The 22,572-nt window shown below is 49.9% G+C and overlaps 1 protein-coding gene and 1 long non-coding RNA gene across 10 annotated transcripts in view; one reads left to right on the forward strand and one right to left on the reverse strand.

The window, feature by feature from the left end:
• Positions 1–22,572, reverse strand: part of FAM131A (family with sequence similarity 131 member A) — an 88,094-nt gene that overhangs the window by 34,528 nt on the left and 30,994 nt on the right. Inside the window, exon 1 of one of the 8 annotated variants that reach the window (XM_053310356.1) lies at positions 6,561–6,690. The exons of 6 other annotated variants lie outside the window; for them this stretch is intronic. The gene's annotated coding sequence lies outside the window, so the exon portion shown is untranslated. Of the gene's footprint in view, positions 1–6,451; positions 6,691–22,572 lie in introns of those variants that run through there. One more of the 8 variants, XM_053310359.1, reaches the window with a different exon arrangement.
• Positions 1–22,572, forward strand: part of LOC128351150 (uncharacterized) — a 75,455-nt gene that overhangs the window by 5,023 nt on the left and 47,860 nt on the right. The gene's annotated exons all lie outside the window — the stretch shown is intronic.

Consider the following 22,572-nt stretch of genomic DNA (forward strand, 5'->3'; position numbering starts at 1 on the left):
TCCAACAGCATCTGGTGGGCCACTGTGAGAAACAGGATGCTGGACTAGATGGGCATTCTTGGGCCTGATCCAGCAGGGCTGTTCTTATGTGTGTGCAGGAAGGTGCAGGGTCATCTCTGCTGCAGATTTCAGCTGGCCTGGTACTGAGTTCCCTCTCCAGTTTTCCTGCCAAATGGCCTTGGACAAGAAGAGAATACTAGCCAGGAAAGCAGACTGGGAGGTTTGGCCTAATCAAAAAAGGCAGTATTTTCTAAGAGGGAAGAGGAAGCTGGCCCATTTTCTGAATGAAATGGTAAAGCAAGCGAAGGTCAATAAACTAGATTACCTTACTTCTGTAACTCTTTAATGTACAGCAAAGTCCTCACTCCCCTGAAAACATTCTTTGCCACCTCTTTGCTCCCCCAAACTAGAGTCATCCCTGCCCTAAGGGCTACACAACCCTCAGGGACATATTTTCAAGAATCTCAATCGGCTTCAGAGGAGAGAAGATCGATTAAAATCACCCCTCTTCCACAGCATGCACAGCTTTCTGAGCTGTTGGTGAAAAGAAAGCTGAAAGGGAAAATCAGGAGAGTCACTTCACTCCAGAATGCATGGAGTTTACTCAAAACCACAATACTAGAAGCCCAGTTAGAATGTATAACAAAAAGGAGGAAAGGTACCACTAAGACCGGGAGGATGCCAGCATGGCTAACAGGTAAAGTCAAGGAAGGGGGAAGAAGACTTCCTTCAGAAATGGGAAGGCCTTCCCAAATGAAGAGAATAGAAAGGAACACAAACTCTGTCAAAAGAAATGTAAGATGACTATAAGGGAGGCAAAAAGACATTTGGAGAAATATTTAGCTAAAAGAATCAAGGGGAATAACAAAAACATCTTTAAATACATCAGATCCAGGAAACCTGCCAGAGAGGCAGTTGGACCGTTAGACAATGAGGGAGTGAAAGGGATTATTAAGAAAGATATGGAGGTTGCAGAGAATCAAAATGACTTATTTGCATCTGTCTTCACAGCAGAGGATGCTGAGCATATACGTGTTCCTGAACCAGGCTTTTCAGGGATGGAGGCTAAAGAACTGTATCAGATAGAAGTGACAAGAGATGATGTTCTAAACTGTCTGGAAAAATTAAAAACTAGTAAATTGCCAGGGCCAGACAGCATCCATCCACAAGTCCTTAAAGAACTCAAATGTGAAATTGCCGACCTTCTTGCAAAAATATATAACTTATCCCTACAGTCGGGCTCTATACCAGAGGACTGGAAAGTAGCAAATATAACACCGATTTTCAAAAAGAGATCCATGGGCGATCCAGGAAATTACAGGCCGGTTAACTTAACGTCTGTTCCAGGCAAATTGATGGAGAGCATTTTCAAGGATAAAATTGTTAAGCGCATAGAAGAACAGGCCCTGTTGGGGGAGAACCAGCATGGCTTCTGCAAAGGTAAATCTTGCCTCACAAACCTTTGGGAGTTCTTTGAGAGTGTCAACGAGTGTGTGGATCAAGGTGATCCGGTTGAAATAGTATACCTGGACTTCCAAAAAGCTATTGACAAAGTTCCTCATCAAAGGCTCCTGAGAAAACTTAGCAGTCATGGGATAAGGAGACAAGTACATGTGTGGATTGCTAACTGGTTGAAGCAGGGGCGTAGCTAGGGAAGAGGGGGCCCGTGTTCATCCCTCTCTCTGGCGGCCCTCCAGGGTGTGGGAGATAATGAGGAAAATAGGGAGGGGTGGACCTGGAGGGCCCTCAGGAGCTGGGGGCCCGTGTTCTTTGAATCCTTTCACTCAATTATAGCTACACCCCTGGGTTAAAGGACAGGAAACAGAGGGTAGGTATAAATCAGGCTTCCCCAAACTGCGGCCCTCCAGATGTTGCTGAACTACAACTCCCAGCATCCCTAGCCACAATCTATTGTGGCTAGGGATGCTGGGAGTTGTAGTTCAGCAACATCTGGAGGGCTGCAGTTTGGGGAAGCCTGGTATAAATGGAGAGTTTTCACAATGGAGGGAAGTAAGAAGTGGGGTTCCCCAGGGATCTGTACTGGGACCGGTGCTTTTTAATTTATTCATCAATGATCTAGAAGCAGGGATAAGCAGCGAGGTGGCCAAATGTGCAGATGACACCAAACTCGTTCGGGTAGGGAAATCCAAAACAGATTGTGAGGAGCTCTAAAAGGATCTCTCCAAACTGGGTGAGTGGGCGACAAAATGGCAAATGCATTTCAGTGTTGACAAGTGTAATGTTATGCAAATTGGGATGAAAAACCCCAACTTGAAGTATACGCTGATGGGATCTGAGCTGTCGGTGACTGGCCAGGAAAGGGATCTTGGGGTCGCAGTGGACAGCTCATTGAAAGTGTCAACTCAGTGTGCAGCAGCTGTGAAAAAGGCCAATTCCATGCTAGGGATCATTAGGAAGGGGATTGATAATAAAACTGCTAATATTATAATGCCCTTATACAAAACGATGGTGCGGCCACACTTGGAGTACTGTGTACAATTCTGGTCACCACATCTAAAGAAGGACATTGTAGAACTAGGTACAGAAGAGGGCAACCAAGATGATCAGCGGCCTAGAGCACCTTCCTTATGAGGCAAGGCTACAACACCTGGGGCTATTTAGTTTAGAAAAAAGACGAATGCGGGGAGGAAGACATGATAGAGGTCTATAAAATCATGCATGGTGTGGAGAAAGTGAATACAGAGAAATTCTTCTCCCTCTCACACAACACTTGAACCAGGGGTCATCCCATGAAACTGATTGCCAGGAACTCTAGGACCAACAAATGGAAGTACTTTTTCACACAACGCATCATCGACTTGTGGAATTCTCTGCCACAAGATGTGGTGACAGCCAATAACCAAGATGGCTTTAAGAGGGGCTTGGATCACTTCATGGAGGAGAGGTCTATCATCAGCTACTAGTTGGAAGGCTATAGGCCACCTCCAGCCTCCAAGGCAGGATGCCTCTGAGTACCAGTTGCAGGGGAGTCACAGCAGGAGAGAAGGCGCACCCTCAGCTCCTGCCTGTGGCTTCCAGCGGGCATCTGGTGGGCCACTGTGTGAAACAGGATGCTGGACTAGATGGATATTCTTGGGCTTGATCCAGCAGGGTTGTTCTTATGTTCTTAGCATCAGGGCACCAGTGCCTCATCAGTCTGGATTTCAGCCAGGGAGTTCTAGATGCAACAGCAGCTCATAAATTTACACACGCACAAAGTTATCATTATGTTTAGTAATAACCATGTTATTACTTGACCCTTCACCGAGTTTCATAAGCCAAAACGGCAGGCCCCTGCCTCCAAGGAGATTACAATCTCAATGTGGAGAGAGGAAGAACAACCGAGGGAGGGAAAGGGAGGGAGAGGCGAGGATGACCAAAGATACATGAGAGCCCAGTTTTCTTGGGCTGCCGGCCAATTCTGAACTGAAAGATTGGAACTGGGGATAGATTCCTGTCTGCATAAAAACACCCGGCCATTTCCACGCAGCAAAAAGGAAAGCGAGGAAGGCTGTTCAGCCTGAAGTGCGGGTAGCAGGAAAGGAAAGCGATGAGGTGCCGGATGCTAGTACCAGCCAAGCTGCCGGTCCCTTGAGTAGGGAGGCAGCTGGGTATAATGCACACGCCGCCGTCATAATTTTATCAGGGCCCGCAAAGGAAACAAGTGTGGCAGAACAGCAGGAGGGAAAACAGAGAGTGCAATAAAGGATAATGATGCTCTAGTCATTAAAGTATCTTAACACACAGCAACAAGCACCCTGGCAATTTCCCGCACGGCTTCCCTGTTTGCCCGCCGAAAGAGCGGGCGGTGACGGTGCAGGGAAGGCCACGAGAATGAAGCTCATGCAAGCCAGTCCGGCATGGGATGGGATGGAATCTGCTCCCACCTGGGAAGGATGGCTAAAGGCCTGAAAGAGCTGTGGAGCCCACAGACAGGCCGGCTATGTCACTATTTCTCAAGCGGGGGCCACTGTGGCAAAACCCCTTCAATGTGAGAGCCACTGTGCTGACCTCTGCACAGTTGTGCGCTTTGCTCAGTGCTGGGAGGGCCCTTTGAGAGAGATGGATCTCTCTCTCTCTCTCTCTCTCTCTCTCTCTCTCTCTCTCTCTCTCTCTCTCTCTCTCTCTCTCTCTCGGGGAAAGCACTGGGAAGGGCTACCCAGCCATCCATGCACGATGCACGACTTCCAAGATGGTGAAGGGGCTCAAGAGGGCTCCATTTATTTAAAGGAGCCCCAGCGGTGCTGGACAAAACGCAATGCTACCTGGTGCAAGTGGTCACCTCCGCATGCCAGGGGGATTGGGCAGAGTGTTCCGCTTCAGCCAAAGCTTTGCATGGGCCCAATAATCAGTTTGCCAAAGGGGGCACGCATAAGGTTGATGGGGGCTACCACAGGGCCCTGGGGCTTACAATGAAGGAGACTGGGCTACAGTACAGAACCAAAGGAAAAGACACTCTCTGCAAGCCCCAGGGAAAGGCCACTGAATGGGAGGCAACAACAGCAGACATGGGCTAACCAACTTCAGCCCTCCAGCAGTTGTTGGACTACAGCTCCCATCATGCCTGACTATTGGCTATTGTGGCTCGGGATGCTGGGAATTAAAGTCCCACAACCTGCTGGAGGGCTAGAATTGTGCTGCTCTGGTAGAGACGACTGCCCTACAAGGAGAGGCTTGGGTATCACCGGCCCAAACAGAGCACACACAGAAGGTGGAGCCCTTCTCATGTATGTCCCTGAGTGTTCTATCCTTTTTATCACACTCAGGGGTGATCCAGGAGCATGACGTCCCCTTAGCTAAGCTGGATCTGCCCTGGTTGCATAAGAATGGGAGACTAGATGTGTGAGCATTGTAAGATATTCCCCTTAAGGGATGGAGCTGCTCTGGGAAGGGCATCTAGATTCAAAGTTCCCTCCCTGGCAGCATCTCCAAGATAGGGCTGAGAAAGTTTCCTGCCTGCCACCTTGGAGAAGCCACTGTCAGTCTGTGAAGACAATACTGAGCTAGATAGACCAATGGTCTGACTCAGTATATGGCAGCTTCCTATGTTCCTAACCCAGGGCCAGCCTATGCAGATAGCAGCTGCTGTTTAGTCCTAGGGAACAAAGTTCATGGGAAGGACTCTGACAGGGCCAGGGGCACACCAGACTCACGCCCTGCTTCAAGCACAGTTGCCAGGGGCATGTGCAATTCATGGATTCTCCTTCTGCCCTTCTCCTCACACCACCTGTCATTATGGTGGGCATTTTGCAGTATTTACCATGAATTTAACAGTGCTTTTCAACATGCAACGGGCATTCTGGCTCTCATCCCATCTATCCTCACATACTACTACTACAACTACTACAGATATTTATATACTGCCCTTCAACCAAAGTTCTCAAAGCGGTTTACACAGAAAAATAAATACATAAATATCCTCATGTACAACCCTTCTTATGGCTGAAATATCTGTAGCTAAGCTCAGGCCATGGTCAGAGTAGACACGGCAAGTGAGATGCTATCCTGTTGCTTTAAATTTTGGCAAACTGCAACTTGGAGGGTCAATCTGGATCCGGGCCAGAGCACAGGGGGAGGCGGAATAACCCTCCCCCTCTGCACCATTTCCTTGATTAAATCTCTCTCTCACACACACACACACACACACCCAGCTGCCCTGTTAGGGAAACATAGTTGAGATGTGCACACACGGCAAAGCGCAGCTTGGGTGGAAGGATTTTCATCCGGAAAGCAGCATGGTGGGGGGGGCAGGTTAAAGCCCCCTTCTTCTGCACCATAGTCCTGATCCAGCGCGTACACACACACACACACACAGAGAGAGAGAGAGAGCTAGCTGCTGTTTTGCAAACATTTTAAAAGACCAGATAGCTATTAACGCATCTCCATTAGAGGGCTGTCAATTCTGACTGAAGCTATTCCTGGATATCCCCCCCCCCCCCCGCCACCGGCAATATTTTCCCAACCCTTTTCACAAGATCAACCCATTAAGATCCCCAGCACTGCTTTCAAGAGTCACATGCAGAGGGATGGTGTTTCCCGGAGACTCCAGTCTAGTCCTGGAGAGTGGGCAAAAATACTCCACCGACCCATCCAGAAGACCATCCAGGTGCCCTTTGCCTTACACAGAAAGTTTCGCAGCAATCTGGATCTGGGCCACACACAGAGAGACACACACACAACAATACCTCTATTTCACTGCAAAGGCTTGCACACAAACACCATTTCTGGCATGCCACAAAAGCCTACAGCATACACAAGATGCCGCTTTGGGAAAGCACAAGCAACAGGTTCCACGCATGAAAAAGGGCGGGCAGAAGTAGCGAAGGATGCTAATTCACACACACACACACACCTGCGTTCGCACAGCAAAATCACTGGGGAGAGTGTGGAGACTGTGGGGGTAGAAGGTAAGGCAGCAGACCTTTGGGCTGCTCCCACAGCTGCTGCTCACCCTGCACGGTAACTGAGTTGCTGGGTCCTCTCCCTGCGCGACACCAATCCCTTTGCGGAGCCGGCTGCAAAGGGGAAAGGGCCCGGGCCCAGCCTCTCCGCTGGCTTACCTCCTGGCATCCCCCTCCCTGCCCGGCAGCAGCAGCAGCAGCCCCCCCAGCGGATGGCAGCCGGGGGCTTCTTCGGAAGCGGTGCTGGACTTGTAGCTTGCAACAAGGTGTATTTCCATGGCAACCAGTCACCATGGACTGATTTCTCCCAGGATACAGGCCTGGCTTGGTACTGACGTCAGCGCAACACAGGCGGTGCTAGAACGAGGGAACCAGGGCGGCTCAAGGAGGGGCGGGGGAAGCAGTGCCAAGGGGCCCAGGGCTGGGATGGAGGCCGAGTTTGCACTCAGGTGGGGAACCTGGGTCTGGCCAGCTCCACTTCAGGCTGCAGGAGGCGGCTTGCACAGCGGAAGACTCGGCCTTCCTCCCCCCTCCCTCGCACACAGAAAACTAGCATGTCAGGGAAGGCAAGACTACAACCCGTCTCCCTGGCATGCTAGTTTTCTGTGTGCACACTGGATCTTAGGGAGCTGCCTAATTCTGAGTCACTCGGAATAAGGCCAGTGGTCCATCTGATCTAGCTCAATAATGCCTATCCCGAATGGCAGCAGCTCTCCAAAGTTTCAGGCAGGTGTCTTTCCCAGCCCTGCCTGGAGATGTTGCCAGGGATTGAACCTGGGGCTTGCTTAGCATTGCCAACATTCCATAGCCCAAATAAGGGACACAAGCCAGGGGAGGGCATCTGGGGCGGGGCCACCTCAGGGGCGGGGGCCCGCCTCCCCCTCCATTCAACCATTCAGGTTGCAGTGCGAGAAGAGCTCTGTCCTACAGTGGAGCTTATTCATGGTGTCTGCCCCTGCCGCCTGCCAGCCACCCAAATACAGAGGAAAGAGTGCCCCATAGGAACATAGGAAGCTGCCATATACTGAGTCTATCTCGCTCAGTTTTGTCTACCCAGACTGGCAGCGGCTTCTCCAAGGTTGCAGGCAGGAGTATCTCCCAGCCCTTTTTGGAGATGCTGCCAGGGAGGGAACTTGGAACCTCCTGCATCCAAGCATGCAGGTGCAATTCCCAAAGCGGCTCCATCCCCTAAGGGGAATCTCTTGCAGTGCTTACACATCAAGTCTCCCATTCATATGCAACCAGGGTGGACCCTGCTTAGCTAAGGGGACAAGTCATGCTTGCTACCACAAGACCAGCTCTCCTCTCCTACCATTGTAGGAGATGTTCTACCACTGAGCCATGGTTATGTGAAGGGAACAGTTTTCTACAGAGGACCAGTCAGCCATGCGAATCCTACCTGCCACAGTCCAAAGTGATACCATCCAGACACAAGTTTACCACCTCAGCAGGAACCAAACCCGAGACTGCAGTCCAGAGGCTGGACCAGCATCTGTCAGGGAGGCTGTAGCAGTTTCCTGCACTGAACAAGGGGTTGGAGTAGAAGACCTCCAAGGCCTCTTCCAACTCTCTGATTCTCTGCATCGTTGCTGGGAAGTCAATCCCACTAAATGCAGGGGGATCTATTTCCCACATAGGATTGTGCTGGCAATCTCATTCTTGGCTGGTGTTGCCTGCAGATGTCAGGCAAGTCGGGTCATTGTGGTGATGAGGCCTGAGAAAATAGTTCCAGGAGCCAGGACTGGGAGTGACAGGAGTGGGGTGCTGGAGAGGCCGATGAGCTGGAGTTGTGGGGTGAGACAATACTCCAAAGGCAGGCACATGCAAGAAGGTCAAGCCACGCAGTTCGTCAGAAGGCAGAACCCGGGACAAAAGCAGGAGATGAGATCCAGGAACAGGCAGCAGAGTCAAGCCATGATGGCAGTCCAATCAGTGGGTCAAGACAGGAGCAGAAGTCAGAAGCCACACCGGAGATCAGTGCCGGATCAGGAATCAGGAGTCAGATCAGGATTAGGAATCAACGAGAGGCAAGAGTTGTAGTAGGCCAAGGGTCACACCAAGCAGTCAGGAGAATTAAGCAGGAGAGGCGTGTCAGACCAGGTAAACTTTGACACTGAGGCAAGGCCTCCCTCCACCAGGAAGCCTCTTATACTTCCTGTTGCATGGAAAGGCCAATGAATGATACCTTAAGGCAGGGTTTGTCCAGGGCTTCAATGGTCTAGGCATCTGCTGCAATACAGAAGGCTGCCACAGGGGGCAGCAACACAGACAGCAACACAGTACCCCTCCCCACTAGGGGGTGCCCCCATCCCTGTAGGGCCCTGGCTGTCCGGGTGGGCATGGTAGAAGGCATGCAACTTGGTCGGAGCATGGACATGGTCAGCTGGTTCCCAAGGCTGCTCATCAGGACCATAGCCTTTCCAATCAATCAGATAGTGTAACTTCCCCCACACCATCTTGGAATCCAGTACCCTCATATTCTTCATGCCCCTGGACCATCACTAGAAGGGGTGGAGGAGCTGTACGACCGGGAAAGGGATCAGCATGTTATCGCTTGAGCTGGGATATGTAGAAGACAGGGAGCATTCTTATTGAGGGAGTCCAATTTGAAAGCAACCGGGTTAATCTGCTAGAGGATGTTGAATGGACCATGGTAAGAACAACCCTGCTGGATCAGGCCCAAGAATGCCCATCTAGTCCAGCATCCTGTTTCACACAGTGGCCCACCAGACGCCGCAGGAAGCCTACAGGCAGGAGTTAAGGGCATGCCCTCTCTCCTGCTGTTACTCCCCTGCAACTGGTACTCAGAAGCATCCTGCCTTTGAGGCTGGAGGTGGTTTATAGCCCTCCAACTAATAGCCATTGATAGTGCTCTCCTCCATGAAGTTATCCAAGCCCCTCTTAAAGTCTTCCAGATTGTTGGCTTTCACCACATCTTGTGGCAGATGTAGCGGTGGTCTAGTTTTGCAGATGGCCGGTCAGTACGGATGTGGGCATATGGGTGGCATTGTTGTATGCAGATTCCAACAGGGAGAATAAGGATGTCCAGTTGAAGCACCAGAGATATTGTTCCTGGATGTGGTCCACCCATTCTGCTTGCCCATTGGTTTGTGGATGTTATGCTGTAGAGAGGCATACCTCTATCCATAAAGAGGTATAAAAGAAGAGCCATAAAGGTCATCCAAAATCTAGAGGTAAACTGAGGGCCTCTATCAGACAGGGTAACTGAAACATCAATAACCTATGCTACACTGATGACACCACTCTGATAACTGAGAATGCAGATGATCTGCAAGCTCTAGTAATGAAAGTTAAGGAGCACAGTGAAAAAATGGGACTACGACTAAATGTAAAGACTAAACTAATGACAATGGATACAGCAACCAGCCTCAGAACTGATACTGAAGACACTGAAGTGGTGGATAGCTTCTGCCTTTTAGGATCGACCATCAACAGTAAAGGATCCCGCAGTCAAGAAATATGCCGCAGACTAGCACTTGATAGGGTTGCAATGAAGGCCTTGGAAAGGATATTTAGATGCCATGACGTGTCTACACCTACAAATATTAGAATCATTCTGACAATGGTTTTTCCTGTGACACTCTATGGATGTGAAAGTTGGACTTTGAAGAAGCAAGATAGAAAAAGCATTGACGCTTTTGAACTTTGGTGCTGGAGAAGACTTTTGAGGATACCATGGACAGCCAGGAAAACAAACAAATGGATCATAGAACAAATCAATCCAGAATTTTCACTCGAGGCACAAATGACCAGGCTCAAACTATCATACTTTGGACACATTATGCGAAGATCTAGCTCCCTTGAGAAGTCCATAATGCTGGGGAAAGTTGAAGAAAAGAAAAGAAGAGGACAACTGGCTGCAAGGTGGATGGACTCGATTACGACAACAATGAATTCACCATGGAGGGACCTTAAAGGCCAAGTAGAAGACAGATCACCCTGGAGAGAATCTATCTATCTGGTCACTAAGAGTCGACACTGACTTGACGGCACTTAATCAATTAATCAATCAGACAGAATATGCTACTCCATGGTCTCGGGCAGGAGGGGCGGGGGCTGGTAATGGCTGGAGCAAACCTTGAGGCCTTTGCCGGGGTTGGGGAGGTCTTTGTTCAGGCACATGAATCACATGACTGAACATATCGGTCCTCATCCCGATAGGCCGAGGGCCACCAGAATGCACTGTTTAGCAGTATGTCGTTTTTCCACCCCGCCCGCCCCCCATGGCCACCTGTAGGGAAATCATGACTGAGGTGAAGGGCCTGAGGCCTAAGGGGACCCTCTGGAATATACAGTCTATGGTGATGTTAAAGGCATCCTTGATTGAAATGGAGTTCTGATGGACCAGATGCTGGTGCCTGGAAATTGTTGGCAGGCATACGAGTCCCCTGACAAAGCCTGCTGCACCTGAGCAACAGGATCCTTATCAATAGTCCCATTAATAAAATTGACTGGGGTAAACACTGGGGTTGGTGTGGCTTCTTCTTTAACACCTCGCCATTCCTGGAGCCCAGTCAGCAAATGACAATAAACTGAAAATGGGAGAGAAACAAAGCCCACCTTTCAGGCATTTCATGGCCTTGAGGTGTTCCAGATTCCAGTGATCTGTGACCACCTGGATGAGGTGCTAAGCAGATGTCTCCATTCTTCAAAGGCCACCTTAATGACCAGTAACTCCCAATCCCAGATGTCGTAATTACATTCAGCTGGGGTCAGCTGCCAAGAACAGAATGCACAGGGATGCAGGAGATACTGAGGCCTCTGGTGTTGCGATGGCATCCGATTCAAGCACAAAGGGTTGCTCCATGTCTGGGTGAACTCGAATGTGAGCTGAGGTGAAGGCAGTCTTCAATTGTTCAAAAGCCAACTGTGCTTCTGGAATCCAATGAAAGCCCCACCCCCACCCCCACCCCCACTTATTTAGAAGTGTTGTGATTGTGGAAATGATTAGGGAAATGCCTTGGATGAACTGGCGATAGACATTTGCAAACCCCATGAAGTGTTGAACACCTCACACATCTGAGGGAGGAGACCACTCAGTAATGAGAGTCACCTTATGAGGGCCCATCTGAAGGCCTCGGGGGGGGGCACTATGTCCCCCAGGAAATCCATCACTTCCTGGTCAAATGCATATTCCTCTAACTTTGCATACAGCTGCTGTTCCCAGGGGTGTTGCAGGACTAGATGGACATGGGGTGTTTGTGTGTGCCCTGGTGCGCTGTGGGGTCTTCAGAGACCCCTGCTAACTGGGCAAAGAGGCACCTTTTAACTTGGTGATTATCTTTATTGAGCAGGGTGAGAGTAACTGGCCCTGTCCACCCCCAGCACAGCATCCCTCCAGTGACTGTTGCTGGTTTCTTTTTGTCTTATGTTTCTTTTTAGATTGTGAACCCTTTGGGGACAGGGATCCATCTTATTTATTTATTTATTATTTCTCTGTGTAAAACCATCCTGAGCCATTTTTGGAAGGGCGGTGTAGAAATCGAATAAATAAATAAGATATCAGGATGCCATCGAGATAGGTGACCACAAAGTGATCTAAAAAGTCTCTGAATACGTCATTTACAAAATGCTGAAATGTAGCAGGAGCATTACAGAAGCTAAAGGGCATGACCAAGTATGACCAAGTGGCCATATCCGGTGTGGAAAGCAGTGCTCCATTCATCCCCTTCATGGATTCTTCTGACTAGGTTATAGGCTCCATGCAGGTCTAGTCTGGTGGACAGCTGGGCCCCTTAGAGCCATTCAAAAAGTCCAGGGATAAGCGGCAGGGGATACCTGTTCTTATTGTTACCTGGTTGAGAGCCCGATAGTCAGTACAAGGCCGTAGCCCTCCATCCTTTTTCCCCTACAAAGAAAAGTGGGGCTCTTGCTGCTGATGTGAATGGGCAAATAAATCCATGGCAGCAAAGGGAATGGCTGAGCTGCTAATGCTCCAGGGTGCCAGCAGTTATCCTGGGAGTGGGAGATGTGAGGTCAGCTAGGCTAGCACCAGACCCTTCTTTCCATCTGCATCTCCACCGATGCAGGGCCTCATTCCGTCCCGCACCCCAGCCACAAAGGCTTGCTCAGCTCAGCCATGGCAATCGAGGCCTGCACAGCACATGGGGACATGTGTGCGGAGAGAGAATCTACTCAACACCATTTTGCAGATGAAAAGAGGGACAAGTTGGTTCCCCCCTTTTTGTCCTCACAACAACCCTGTGAGGTAGGTTAGGCTGAGAGATCACGATTGATTGCTTCCTTCCTTCCTTCCTATCAACTCCCCCCGCCCCCTGTGAACCCTTTGGCACAACACTTTTGCCCCTATTCCCCATCACAGGGGTTCCCAGCCTTGAGTCCCCAGATGTTGTTGGACTACAGATACCCATCCTCAGCCAAAACGACTGCCAAAAGCCACAGTAGTCCAACAATATCTGAGGACCCAAGACTGAGGACCCCTGCCCTACTATAACTAAACTTAGCACCACGTAACTGAAATAATTGCATACTCTTGCTCTTTTCCCACGTGCCTCCATTTCCCTTCCTCTGTTGTCTCCCTTGTGTATATCACAACTGTAAGCTCCTCAGGGCAGGGACCTGTTTTTTCATTCGTTGTAAAGCACCCTATACATATATGGCGCTAAATAAATAAGTACATAAATGAAAGTGACTGGTCCAAGATCACCCAGTGAGCTTTGTGGCTGAGGGCGGATTTGAACCTGAGTCTCTCGAGTCCAACACTCTAACCACTACACTACACTAGGAACCTCTTCCTTTTCCATGACTCAGAGATTTTAACAACCAGGGGCCAGAGTCTGAGACTGTAAGCTGATGACTGGCAAGTCCAGCAACACACATTCACATTTTAATAGCAAGTAACATTGTCGCACCTTAAAGACTAACACATTTATGGTTGCATAAGCTTTCATGAACCAGAGTCCACTCCATCAGGTGCATAGAGTGTTATCCTCAGTCGGCAAGGAGATGTAGGCCCACACTCACATGCATACATATATGGGGACAAAGAGGGGGAAAGAGGAGGCTGTAAACTATGGGCTGAAAGGAGTATGGAATGCAAAGGGTGAAGGCCGAGATCATTTTTACATAAAGCTTGAATGTAAGAGGCAAGTATATTGGTGATTCACAACAGCAGTAATAGCAGGTCTTCCTGCCTATGTACGTTAATTAACCCAGATAAGAATAATGCTTTCCTATTGGATCCTAAGTGGGTGGACCCAGACCTGTGAATAATAGGACCAAATGGCTATAGGCCGTTTTAAAAAGGAACTCATTGAAGGCAAAAATAGGGATAATGATTCAACAGGACACAGAAAATCGAAACTGTCTCTGGTAAAGAGAGGCAATTGGAACAGAGGTACCAGCTAGGCCAACAAAGAAGAATCCACAGCCCATTTACTTGTGAGCAAATAACTAAGCATAGAATCTGGCTGAAAATCTTGTTGCCAGCTCTATGGGTCTTTTCAGATGGCAATAAATCCTCAATGCTTTTCTGCAAGTTCCAAGGGTGATCTTACTCCCTGTCCAAATGCTGCTGCAAGGTTCCATATCACTTCCTAGTGTGATCTTATCCTCTGTAAACATACTGAACAAGGACCTTGTGCGATTTTTGCAGTGCCACCTATTGGCCAGCTCTGGCATCCCGAGAACCTGCTCTTTCCCCCAGTTGGCACAAAAGTAGTAATGAAAAAGGATGAGTTCTTCTTGGAATGCAATAATTGGTCAGCGGGTGGCGCTGCAAAAATTGTGTGAGGTCTCTGCTGGTGGAAGTGTGTAGAAAAGGTAAGATCATGCTAGGAAGGAGCACGGAAGCCTGCAGGAGGAGCATCTGCAAGCTGAATAACATCACACTTGGAATTGTGCAAAAGCTTTGCAGATCTCACACTTTATTGCTGTCTGGAAGCCCCCCTACCCAGAAGGATTTGAGATGGGGATAAGAATTGAGATTACTGCGCTAGTTCTTTTACTAAGCAGAACCAGCAATTGCTGGAAACTCCTGCAGCTCTTAAGTCCCTTAAGAGGCAGTTTACAGCTTCGGGAGAATCGAGGAGAAAAGCGTTTCCTGGATGGCATCCTTTCAAGCTTTCAGTGGGGGAGACTGGAAGGAGCAGAGCAGCTTACAGCAGTGTGAGTATGGAGAGTAAAATCGCACTTGGAACTTGCACAAAAGCTCCCGGCATCTCAAAGTCTATCACTTTTTCCTCACAAGCAAGCCCCCCTGACTTCAGTGCGGATTATTCCCAGGTGATATTGCATAAAATGACAGCCTTTGCCTGAACGCAGATGACTGTTTCCCTCTGCCATGACTCCTGCCTGAAACCTTAGAGAGCTGCTGCCAGTCAGGAATAGACAAAGCAGAGCTAGATGGACCAAGGCTCGGACTCAGTAGGAGACAGCATACTATGTTCCTATGCAATGGCAAAACTTTCCTTTTGACTCCTGTTTCTGCTACTGGCAAATACAGTGGGCTGAGCCTGCCTTGCTGTCCTAGCAAGGGAGATGCAGAGAGGGGTGGGTGTTAGGGAAAACCAGCCCCCCCCCCACCCCGCAGGAGCTGCAGAGAGGGTAGATGTTAGGGCACCCAGCCCTGCAACAGCCGCTGCCTTTCCAGGCTACCACAGTGTTCTACCAACAACAACTCCCAACAACAACAACAAAGAGAGCCAGCGTGGTGTAGTGGTTAGAGTGCTGGACTGGGACCGGGGAGACCCGAGTTCAAATCCCCATTCAGCCATGAAACTAGCTGGGTGACTCTCTGGGCCAGTCACTTCTCTCTCAGCCTCACCTACTTCACAGGGTGGTTGTGAAAGAGAAACTCAAGTATGTAGTACACCGCTCTGGGCTCCTTGGAGGAAGAGCGGGATATAAACGTAACAACAACAACAACAACTCTGACTCCCTTGGCTCAAATTAGTGTAGGGGGTAACTCTACGGCAGGGGTTCCCAAGCTTGAATCCCACAAGTTGTTGGACTACAACTCCCATCATCCCCATGAGTTGAACTCCAACCCCTGCTACTGAGGAAGCAAACACATACATCCTTAAGAACATAAGAGCATAAGGACAGCCCTGCTGGATCAGGCCCAAGGAAGCCATCTAGTCCAGCATCCTGTTTCACACAGTGGCCCACCAGATGCCCCTGGGGAGCCCACGGGCAAGAGGTGAGGGTGTGTCCTCTGTTGCTCCCCTGCAACTGGTATTGAGAGGCATCTTGCCTCTGAGGCTGGAGGTGGCCCATAGCCACCAGACTAGTAGCCATTGATAGACCATGAATCTGTCTAAGCCCCTTTTAAAGCCATCCAAGCTCCCGGCCGCCACCACATCCCATGGAAGAGAATTCCATTGATTAATAATGTGCTGCCCACCAGATGCCGCTGGTGCCTTCTGTTGGTCCTAAATTTCCTGGCCTTCCATTTTGTGGGATGACCCCTGGTTCGAGTGTTGTGAGAATTCCTTCAGAGTCTCTCCTCTCGGGGCATGAAATGATGCACTGAACCAAAGTGCAACCACCTGCCTCTTTAGGATGTGTGTGTGGGGGTTGCATAGTTCAAGTATGTGCATTACGAGAAAATGCTTCCCCAGCACCGGGGAGCTCCATGAAGGGAAGCGGAGCCCTCTTGAACCCCTGCGCCATCTTGGGAGGCATGCACAGAGTGCTGGGAAGTGTAGCTCTTCCCAGTGCTTTCCTCCTGGAGCTCTTAAGAGAGGTCTCTGTCTCTCCTAGAGGGCCCTCCCAGCACTGAGAAAAGGGCAGTACTGTGTGGAGGTCAGCACAGTGGGAAATGGCTCTCGCACCGGAAGCCTTTTGCCAAAGTCTCTGGAAAAATAGTGAGGATCACAGGCATATAGGGTAGCATTTTCCCCATGTGGCTTGGTTGTTGGTGCTACTGAATTCGCACAGACACCTCCGTCTGAAAGCAGCTAGGATGCTACTACTCCTGGCAAGCAGTTGAAGCAAATAGGGGCCTTCCAGTGTCACAGACCCAGACGGAAAGGCTTGCTTTCACATCGTGTGAGAATCGGGGCCAAGGGTAACCTATTGTTGAGGACCGGTCTATCAATGGCTACTAATTGGGTGGCTATAGGCCACCTCCAGCCTCAGAGGCAAGATGCCTCTCAATACCAGTTGCAGGGGAGCAACAGCAGGAGAGAGGGCACGCCCTCACCTCTTGTCTGTGGGCTTCTCAGAGGCATCTGGTGGGCCACTGTGGGAAACAGGATGCTGGACTTGGAGAGCTGGTCTTGTGGTAGCAAGCATGACTTGTCCCCTTAGCTAAGCAGGGTCTGCCCTGGCTGCATGTGAATGGGAGACTAGAAGTGTGAACACTGCAAGATACTCTCCTTTGGGGATGGAGCTGCTCTGGGAAGAGCAGAAGGTTCCAAGTTCCCTCCCTGGCATCTCCAGATAGGACAAGATTTGTTTTTTAAAAAATAGGACAAGATATTTTTATTGAACCAACAAACTACCAAAGCATACAGTACGTTGCCAAAGCACAATTATATACAAAGTGGTTGTTCATCTCCAGATAGGGCTGGGAGAGATTCCTGCCTGCAAGCTTGGAGAAACCGCTGCCAGTCTGTGAAGACAATACTGAGCTAGATAGACCAATGGTCTGACTCAGTATATGGCAGCTTCCTATGTTCCTATGACCAGATAGGCCTGGGGCCTGATCCAGCAGGGCTGTTCTTATGTTCTTATTGTGGAGCAGCCTGCCCTGCCCTGGTCTCTCCTTGGCTGGAGGTTTTCAAACAGAGGTTGGCCAGCAAGCCAGCAATCTGTCAGGGATGCTGCAGCGGTTTCCTGCACTGCGCAGGGGGCTCAAGACCTCCCTTCTGTCTCTAATAAAGTCTAGGATTCCATTTCACAGAACTGATCCTGGCTGCAGAGAGCATTGCAAGCTGTTAAAACTGGCCCTTGGCAGGACCCAGCGTTCTGAAGCCGCCTCTCAACGTTATGCCACTTCCTGGAAGGCTATTATGCAGAACAGGTATTGACCAGATGTTGGGAGTGCAGTCCTGTGCAAAGTGTTGGAAGTGAAGGACTCTGCACTGTCTCTTGTCTCAATGACATAGGAGGACAGACTAGTGAGTCAGAGGGCTAGAGGGGTCAAGACATTGGTCATCCCTTCTCTACTGCTCTGACACTATGCCTTTGATTGCTAATCTCAAGGACTTACTTACTTACTTATTGCCACTTCCTCTTCCCTACCTTCTACCTTGCAAGTGCAACAATATGCAAGCTCCTCTCCCCTGCACCATGTGTGCAGAGATGCAGAATCCATCTGCATCCGGCTAAATAGATAGATTAGAGATCCTATCTCCTCACTTTCCGATCTAGAATGGAGTTCTCTAATAAATACCACTTCTATTGATTTGCAACTATGAACTGGCTCCAAGTTACTTTACTCTCAGCATACACGCATGCCTAACCAAATTCTGCTGTGTTGTGCCTCTGTGCTCTCTGCTATAATGAAAAAGGCTTTCTCCTACCAGATGGAATTCCCAACACAAAGCACCCCTCTCCGCCTGGGCTGCAATTCTGCAAACAAATGGCAAAGATACTATTAGACCTGAGCAGGACGGCAGCCTCCTAGCCCAATCCGTTGGATTTGGTGAGACATATTTGCAGGCAAATGTGAGTAGGACTGCAAGCTTGGCATGTTATTCTTGTGCCATCTGGAGAGCACCCACCCACCTGTGCTCCAAGCAGCATCACCAGGACAACAACAACCAAGAAGACTGGCTAAATCTGCCACTTTCTGGCATGCAGCATCTGGTTTGTTTGTGTTGTCATAGCACCCAGAGCAGCCAATCAGAGATTAGGGCTTTCTTCCACTGGGTCTTCAAATAGATTAGATGGGCACAATTTCTTTCCGCCAAAGGCAACCTTAGAAGGTCGTCTTGTGGTAGCAAGCATGAATTGTCCCCTTTTCTAAGCAGAGTCCACCCTGGTGGCATATGAATGGGAGATGTGTGAGCACTTTGGGGCTGCTCTGGGAAAAGCACCTGCCTGCTTGCATACAGAAGATTCTAAATTCCCCCCCCCCCTCGGCAGCATCTCCAGATAGGGCTGAGAGAGACTCCTGCCTGCAACCTTGGAGAAGCCGCTGCCAGTCAGGGTAGACGATACTGGGCTAGATGGACCAAGGGTCTGACTCAGTAGAAGGCAGCTTCCTATGTTCCTACTCCACTAAGAAGCAGAGCAAGCTCAATTTCAGAAATGAGCTGGGAAAGGGTTCCCATCGTGCCTGGGGATGATGGGAGTTGTAGTCCAGCAAGAAACAGAAAGATCCCCCAACCAAACTATCCCCCAACCAGATGATGGAAGAACAAGCACAACTTGGTCCAATAAATCTATAGTGGAAAATATATTCAGTCTAAAGCGAGACAAAACAGTGGGAAATAATATCAATGAAACAATTGTATGGCATGAGAGGAATAATAAAGTCTATGATGTGGAGATTGGTATGATGCCTGAATGAATAAGTCCACACAACAAATAAGTCCACACAATGGCAACACGGTGACCTGCGTTTCAAAATATATCTTTCTCATGTGGAAGTTTGTCTTGGCAAAATGACACTGGTCCACATGCTTCAGTGTCCAAATCTTTCTCTTTGACAACCACTGTTAGAATGTTCTTTCAAACAAGCAAGTTCTCATCAGGTACAAAGATTGCCAGGAAATTTAGGACCCACAAAAGGAAGTACTTTCTCACACAGCATGTAATCTGTGGAACTCTCGGCCACAGGATGTGGTGGTGGCCACCAGCTTGGATGGCTTTAAGCAGGGCTTAGACTAATTCATGGAGGACAGGTCTATCGGTGGCTACTAATCCTGATGGCTATAGGCTACCTCCATGTTCAGAGGCAGGCTGCCTCCGAAGACCAGTTGCAGGGGAGCAACAGCAGGAGAGAGGGCATGCCTTCACCTAGTTGTGTGGTTTCCCAAGGCATCTAGTGGACCACTGTGCGTAATAGGGTGCTGGACTGGATAGGTCTAATCCAGCCAGGCTGTTCTTATGCCCTTAAAAGCAGGTGACAGAAGTTCACCTTGCCCAGTAATCTGCTGCCTGAGGGGACTGCCTCACCTTGCTTGATGGGAGGGCTGCCCCTGTGTGGCCGTTACAGACATCACTGTGGCTAGGCATAGTGGCAAAGAGGAGGAAATAAAAGCACGATCAACACTAACAAAGAAAATGAGAAAAGAATCCCTCGGCCGGCTCTCCGTTCTTTAATGTGGCGCTGTTATGATGCTTGGCATACAGTAAGACGCCGAATGGGTGGCAAATTTTAATTGGCCCCAAGAAGCCAGGCTCATTGGGTCAGGCCTGCTAAGAAATCTGCAAAAAGGCTGCAAAAGATGTTGTGGCTCAAAGTCGTCCAGGGAAAGCAGAGAGAGGGCTGGGGGAAGAAACTCCGGAGGAGGCGGGAGGCGGCAGCAGAGAAGAAAGCACCAGCGCAGCATAGACAGGTACAAAGCCCTGCTAAAGAGCCACAGGGGGTACCATGTACCAGGCTCATCTCTGCCCCCGCTGTGAACCCCCAAGCTCCTCTTTCAGACAAGCGGAACAGCTGCCAAGGCTCTGCAGAGATGGATCCACACAGCTGGCCCCTCTGCTGCGGCCCCGTTTTCACAAGTGACGCTTCTGCCCCTTGCACGGGCAAATGGAAGGTGCCTTCGCTTTCAAAACTGGGCCACTTTCTAGGCTGGATAGAAAAGACACTTCTCAGACCAAAGGCTAATTGTCTCCAGGCCCGGCATTTTCTCTTTGCCAGAGACCTGCCGGCCCAGTCTTTCAAGGTGTATGCAGGATGCCTGCAGACTGACTTTTGAGAACCGTGGTTTTCAAATTTCAATTCTGCCCCTCCTGCTAAATTCACTCTACCCTCTGCTTACCTATTACTTTGCAGGATAATTTGTGCCTTGGGGGAAATGGATATTGAAGATTATTTTAAGAAGAATGCTACTACTTTCCCTTCTAGCCTTCTCTCCAGGGGCGTTGACAGGATTGGACCACCTGGGTATGAGTCCCAGATCAAGTCTTTGCCCCAGGCCTGCATACAGCCTGGCATTGGAGAAAGTGCTGATGATTAATGGTTTCAAAAACTGGAAGAGAGTGTTGGGTTCTTTTAGAGAACATGCAAATAATTTAAGTAGAAACATGGGAAGCTGCTTTATACTGGGTCAGGCCATTGGTCCATCTAGCCCAGTATTGTCTGCACAGACTGGCAGCGGCTTCTCCAAGGTTACAGCAAGGAGTCTCTCCCAGCCCTATCTGGAGATACCAGGGAGGGAAGTGGGAATCTCCTGCATGCAAGCAGGCTGGTGGTCTTCCTATAGCGGCCCCATCCCCTAAGGGGAATACCTTACAATGCTCATACATGTAGACTCCCATTCAAATGCAAACCAGGGTGGACCATGCTTAGCAAAGGGGACAATTCATGCTTGCTACCACAAGACCAAGAGGTAGGGATGTGGGCCTGAATGCACTCCCCAGAACTCGACACATTACTCTAGATGACATCTGACTAGCAAAGAATAAAGTGGAGCTATTGCTTGGAAACTACAGTTCCGCTCATGCAGTCTAAAATCACATTAGCCTTTTTTGCAGCTGCACCACACTGCCGGCTCATCTGCTCGGCTGGTGACAGAGTGCAATCCTGAGGTCCTTTTCATGTGCAGGAATCTACATCGGGGCTGGCCTAGGCTGACATGAACTTTGGGGGCTCAGCACATCCTGTTTGGTTTGCTGTGCATTCCGTCAGTCACTGAGTTATCTTTTCCATATCTATTGTACAGAGTCCTCCTTATGGTAGCTATAACTACAGCTTTCTCAAGCTCAGGACCTTGAGAAATTTCCTGTACCTTTAAAAGTAGTGCAGAAGGAAACCTTCTTCCAGTTGCCGCTTTCCCTGACAGTGCTGAGGGGCCGAGAGGGCAAGCACCCTGCCAGACAAGGAGCTCACCCTCCGCCCCCTGACACCACCCCATTGCTGGACCCCTGTGAAAACTGGAAGCAGAGATACCTTCTACACACATCGAGTGCTTTTCTTTATTACTGGGGTGGCCTGAGGTATTGCAGCACCTGAGATGGGGTGTCAAATTCTGCCTGGCCCCATGCTCCTGGTGTTACATAGGAAGCTGCCATATACTGAGTCAGACCATTGGTCCATCCCCTGAGGGGAAGATCTGACAGGGCTCACACTTCTAGTCTCCCATTCATATGCAACCAGGGCGGACCCTGCTTAGCTAAGGGGACAAGTCATGCTTGCTACCACCAGACCAGCGCTCCTCTCCTTGGGGGCCAGCCCCCTTTCCAAACTGACCCCTGCAGACTTTGAGAGCGTCATGGGAGCAGGGAGGGAAGGTGACCAGCAGCAAGGAGAGGGGCTCCTTGCAAAGCTTGCAATGGTCAGGTTGCAGTTGCAGCTCCTCCTAAGGCACCAGGGGGCACCCTAGGTTGCTCCTCTCTCTCCTGTCCCGCCCAAGAGCTGTGCTGCTGGTGCAGGATGGCCCTTTGCGCGGGTAGCCATACCTAATAAAGAGCCAGCCTGAAGGCAGCACAGCTCTTGGGCGGGGTGGGAGAGAGAGGAGGAACCACCCGAGGTGCCACTGGGAAGCAGAGGCAGCCACGCGGCATCTCCTTTGGTCCGCCACGGTCAGATTGGTCCCGCTTACATTTGTGTTCCGGATGCAAGAGTGAATGTGAAACGCACCGTTATTTTGCTTCAGGAATCTAAATCAGGGAGCTGCCTTATACTGAGTTAGACCACTAGTATTTTCTACCAAGACTGGCAGCGGCTTCTCTGCAAAGGTTGCAGGCGGGAGTCACTCTCAGCCTTATCTTGGAGATGCTGCCAGGGAGGGGACTTGGAACCTTCTGCATGCAAACATGCAGGCGCTCTTCCCAGAGCGGCCCCATCCCCGAGCACTTACAGTACTCACATACAGTCTCCCATTCAAATGCAAACCAGGGTGGACCCTGCTTAGCAAAAGGGACAATTCATGCCTGCTACCACACGACCACATGTGGGACAAAATGCCTTTCCAAGAAAGCACTTTCCCTCTTCTGTGCCCCGCCACAATCAGAGAGAGAGAGAGGAGAGAGCCCACTGCTACAGAACTAAGAGCCTTCTCAGTTGTGGCCC

This window comes from Hemicordylus capensis, chromosome 3 (genome assembly GCF_027244095.1).
Source record: "Hemicordylus capensis ecotype Gifberg chromosome 3, rHemCap1.1.pri, whole genome shotgun sequence".
Taxonomy (NCBI): domain Eukaryota; kingdom Metazoa; phylum Chordata; class Lepidosauria; order Squamata; family Cordylidae; genus Hemicordylus; species Hemicordylus capensis.